Source organism: Octodon degus, unplaced genomic scaffold (assembly GCF_000260255.1).
Source record: "Octodon degus isolate 3935 unplaced genomic scaffold, OctDeg1.0 scaffold00264, whole genome shotgun sequence".
Taxonomy (NCBI): domain Eukaryota; kingdom Metazoa; phylum Chordata; class Mammalia; order Rodentia; family Octodontidae; genus Octodon; species Octodon degus.
In genome coordinates this window covers 1,080,855-1,086,374 of record NW_004524840.1, presented here as the reverse complement: position 1 = coordinate 1,086,374, position 5,520 = coordinate 1,080,855, and the positions used below count along the sequence as shown (strand labels likewise).

General features: G+C 42.8%; 1 protein-coding gene across 5 annotated transcripts in view; it reads left to right on the top strand.

Moving 5' to 3' along the window:
* The window catches only part of Grik1 (glutamate ionotropic receptor kainate type subunit 1), a 453,759-nt gene that overhangs the window by 310,650 nt on the left and 137,589 nt on the right, over positions 1-5,520 (top strand). The window lies entirely within an intron of this gene.

The window sequence follows — 5,520 nt, the reverse complement described above, 5'->3', positions numbered from 1 at the left end:
AAGGGAAGGGAAGGGAAGGGAAGGGAAGGGAAGGGAAGGGAAGGGAAGGGAAGGGAAGGCAACTGACCTCTGGGTTCAGGGTCTTGGCAGGCACAATGACAGTAGCTGGCACAGGAATCCGTAACAGCACGCAGTCTCAAACAGCCCCTGAGCAACTTCCATCTTCTCACTTTGGAATGGAGGAAACTGAACTCCCATACCATATTAGTCATTTTTCTTTACCTCGGGCAAGATACCTGACACACAGTTTAAAGAACTCCAGCTTCACTGTGCCTCGCAGCTTGGGAGGTTTCAGTCCACTGTGAACTGGCTTCCAGGCAGCAACATCCTGGTAGAACGGGACAGCTAAGGAAAGCTGCTCACCTTGTGGTAGAAAGAGAGCAAAGAGCTAAAGGAAAAGCTAAAGACAGAGGAAAAGGGGCCAGGACAGGAAGTGTAACCTGATAGGGTCTGGCCCTGCTATGAACTGGTGAATTAGTATGGCGGTCATCCAACATGGCTGAAGACCTTAAAACAAAAGCTTATCTTCCCAGAGACCACCTCCCCCCTTCTCCAACTCAGTCCAGGGTGCAATTTCCTTTTACCTTTCCTGCCACCTCAGGGAAGGCCCCAATCAACTCCTCAGGTGTCTCTAAGCATCCCCCCTCAAACCCGACCCCTGGCAAAAGGCCAAAAAGCCTCAGTCTCCCTTTGCTCCAATCCAGAGAATTTCTTATCTTCCCAGATTCTCTCCGTGTCCTCCAAGACAATGAAGCCCCTTACCCTTTGTAATAAAGCCCCTTTACCTTTTTCCTTCTACCTGTTTCTCTGCTGTGACACCATGAAAACCTATCATAACCCACTTGGGATCTACCTCCATCATGCCCTGTCTCTGAACAGTCTATTCAGCTTTGAAGCCGTCCAGTGAGGTCAGAGGTTGGAGCTGCCATGTTCTGGACCCCTTCTGAAAAGCCCACTTCTGAGCACGTGACCAGTAGTAGGACAGTTTCGATTGGAACCAAGCATGTAGGTTCCGTGGCCCACCCAAGGTCTTTCTGCGGGGCTGAGCTCTGATCTCACAGCCCGGGGTCTCCGTTTAGCGAGGCGTGCCCTTGAGTGGAATGGGCTCCCGTCCTAACGTGGGCCACCAGAGAAGTCCGGAGAGCACAGCCACATGCTGTTGGGCGCCTTTGCAGGAGACTGATACTAAAAGCTTTTGTATTTTACGTAGAAAAATCACTCCTGAGAATATTTGGTCCGCCAGGTCAGCCTGACTTTCTCTTCCTGCACATTTCCCATCACTGACCTGCACTTTCACCACATTTTTCCACATTTTAATGATTCTTGAGAAAAATGAAATTAAATGTACTTTAAGAAGATATTTGACATTTATCTCAAAGTAAAAAAAATTGGAGAAAAAGTCTATAGTTATTCTTGGGCATGCTAATCACTCTGGCAAAGTAATTATTTCCATTCATATTGAACAAGTGCTATATGATGAGAATCTGAAAAGTTATTTCCTAAAAATTAGCTTGAAATGCAAATGTCAAGATTTGATTAGGCTGCAGAGGAGCAGGTCCGTCATATGAACAGACCGTCTTCGTGAATTTTGATAGCTGGAGAGTTGTCCTGACAACCAGCGAATCCAGGGGGCCGCCCGCTCCCTCTCCCTCTCAGCCCGCCCCACAGTTGTCCTGCTGCGCGCGCCACGCCCTGCTGTCCTCCACCGGCTTGGGTGTGCAGCTCCTCTCTTCCTCAGGCTCACGTCCTCCCGGTCCCGTTGTTTTTGCACCAGCCCCACGCTGCCTGCTGGCGAGCGAGGCAGTCTCACTCCCAGCGGGAGCCGCTCTGCTGTGGCCGTGACTGATGCAAGATGAGCTTAGAACGTGCTGCGGAGAGCAGTGCGACTTCACGTGTAGGACTCTCAGCTTGCGCTTAGCGCAGTGCTGGGTGCTAGAGAACCGTACCCTTTAACTGATAGGAGAATCCTTGACTCACTTGAAAGTAGAAGCTCAGATATGCCAATAATTTAATCTACTACAAGTGAACCCGGATTTTAATAAAAATAACCATGGCTCGCATGACTTGATCCTGCCTCTCTCTTTGGCCATGTGGGCCACTTCTTGCCTCTGCTGCTTTACTTGTGGGGTGCCCTAGCTACCTGGCCATGCAGCACAGTTCCCTGTCCCACGTCGCAGCTCCTGCACCTGCAGTCATCAAAGCCTGGGACATCATTCCACCCCCAAGTGAGCCTCACCTCAATCTTTGTGTTTGTCTTTTGAGAGACAAGAAAATGAACACATTTGTTATTCACCATGTCTCCAAATTCTACTTAGTTTTCTTTATAACAGTACTTATGTCCACAATTAAGACATTCATTCCTGTGCCACCCATGTTCCCTATTAAATGGTAAGTGCCAAGAGGATATTTTCCTGTCTTTTCTCCTAAATCCTTAGCACCTACTACATACAGCACATCATTTGATACTTTTTGAAAGTTCCACATACCTCTGTTAAATGAGTAAGAGAGGGAGCCAAGAACTGTGCTGGATGCTTTCAATAAATAATCTCCAAAGTAATTTTCCTTCCACTTTACTCAGCATGCTGTGTCAAGCACATTTGGACAAGTTGTGCGTCAGCTTTCTCAAAAAAGAAACTCTACCACTGAAGCCCTATACTAGAAAGAAGCTATAGCCCATTCCAGACTATGACAACTTAAAACAAATTGGGCTCTTTGCAGAGGTGCATAGTCACTCATACATCCCATATGTGACCAGCCAAGTGGGTCACTGTTGTCAGCACAGAAGCTGCTTGCTCCTGGCTCTGTGGTAGAGACTGAGGGACACTGTGGTGCTCCATGCAACAAGGGAGCTGAATCGGGGTTTGGCCAACTTCCTAAGCTGGAGTGCAGCCAGCGAGGGAGCAGAAACACACTATTTCCAGCTCAGGGACCCTGATCCATTGCTTACATGGGCAAATGCATGAGAAGAGTCTTTTTCCTCACAACATTTGAGGCAGCAAGTAATAAGCAAGAATTGAGCCATTAGTCTCCATAAGGCACTTAGCACTTTTACAAAATAAACATATTTTGTAAAATTATGTTGCATTTTTCTCCTATCAACATTTGCATGTGAGCTTTTTTTTTTCTTTTCTTTTGTTCTTTTTCAATTAACATAGAAATAAGGCCAGGGGGAAAGTGTATTTTTAACGCCTGGCTTCCCTTGGCTAGGAAAGGTAATGGCAGTACTGATTAATCAAATAATTTTGTGTATTGATTCCTTCTTCACATGAGTTGTGCCCTCTGGCTGGAATGAAAGCAAACAGAGGTGCTGCCATCACTCAGAGCACTCATTGACTCCCAGGGCAGAAGACATCAAGTCAGACACTGTTACACTTTGTGTGAGAAGAGGTCACAAACTTGTGTGCCGTATGTCAGATCTCTCAGTCTGTCATTTTGATAATTCCTATGTAAAACAGGCTGGAAACCTTACAACTATATTGTACAGAACATATACTGCATGCCAAGTGCTGTTCTGAACAGGTTATATGTAGTTACTATAAGAAAACTTTCTGTCCAAGAAACTGTAAGAACCCCAAGATATTTTATGACTCTTCCAAATCACATAGCTGGCAAATAACAACATTGAGATTTAAACTTTATCTCAGGATTTGGGGGTGGGGAGATGACTCAGCGGAATAAGTGCTTCCCTAGAAAATGCAAGGGCCTGAGTTCAATCCCCAGTTCCACAAAAAAAAATTATCTCAGGATTTAAAAAGAAACAATATATCTTATTCTGATATTGCTATCCACAAGACACCAACTCATTCCTGTCATAATGGAATCTAAGAAACACTTCAGTTAGGTCTATACTTCCTGCTTGCAGTTATTTTGTTTTATTCTCAAATATTCAACCATCTCTGGCTTTAGTCAAGGTCTGAAGAACTGCTGCATAATAGTTCAACAGCCCCATGTGTAAGTAGAGATTATGAGACAGACACCCAAAACAAAATTTTTATTTTATTTAGCATTTATTTGCTGAACATTAATTAAAAGTTATTGTCCTTTAGCCATTTTCATGGAACAAAATCTTCAGGAGTCACAACTTAAAAGAGAAGTGGTTTATTTTGGTTCCTGGCTTTTAAAGAATTTGGTCAGTAGTGAAGTAGCTTCAGGGCAGGAAGCCCCTGGGGAAGGGTCAGGCAGACAGAGTCAGAAGGACCAGTGAGGGAAGTAAACTCTTCCAGGTCACAGCCCTGTGAGCCATCTCTTCCAATCAGGCCCCTCATCCTATGAGGTTTGACAATGGGCTTAGTACATTTATCCCCTGATGAATATAGCTATCATAAACCCCGACCCTGAACACATGAGTGTTTTGGAGCACATTCTTGACCTAAACCATTACAGTGACAGTGACACAGTGATGAAAAAGCAACACCAAATCCCCAAATTTCTGCCCCCATAAAAGCAAAAAGAGATCACAAAAATGAGTAGAAAAAGATTATAGCTTTTCAATGTCTGTGGACTATTCTAAAATGGTGAAATTGCTTTCTAACTGGTAAGGAACTGTGTGTAGAATCTTAAACTGAGACTTGGGAGATGCAGTTGCAAATTCTGCCCTCCCCCTAAACTTAGTAAGTATTGTTTACTTGCTACTTAGCCAGAACATGCTGTACATTACACTAGTATGATCTCTTTTATCTACTCAAATATCTCATGTTACCAATGAGAATAATGAGACTCCAGCTCACACACCTAATGTCAGTGCTAAAACTGAAAAACAAGACTGTGACACCCTAATTGCCTGAACTGGTCTACTGATTCCTCCACAACTCAGTCACCTCAATGGTAAATAAGATGACTAGATTCAAACCTAATCAGGAATCCCTTAAGCTTTGAGTATCCCTTCATACACATGACCAAGAATCCTCTTACTAGTGTCTAGACATAAAGAGCTTGTATATTGCCTTGTACTTAGCTCACTGCCAAAGGAATGTGGAATTAATTAAGCAATATAGTCTTTTTTAAAGTTTTTCAAGTCCTCTGATAGTCTTTGAGCCTGCTAATTGATAAGTTCATTATGTTGGATAAATCCTGACAATGTAATAATCATGGATCTCAATTTCCCCTAACTAGATGATAATTTGTAGTATATTATACAATTATTTCAGCAGTACATTCTCATCCTAATTATGTCTCTCTCAGGCTGATATTAAAATCTATTTACAGTCCCTGAGCAGATAGTTAGTTTTAGTTATAAAGAGTGGTTTATAGATATGATTTTGTTATTTAAAGATGCACAGGTTTAATTGACCTCTATAGAAAACCAACAATTTACCAAAGATGTTTGCAATTTTTCTATATCCATACTGTACAGGACATTTATTTGAGAATTCTCAAAAATCTCCAAAAGTAGAATTATAAAAGAACTTAAATGTGTTTTAACTGAAATTGGGAATCGGTTTGAATTACTTCCCATATGCCTCAGAAATGGTCTAATATTGAATTCCAGATACACCAAAATTTGCCTGTAAGAAAAAAAAA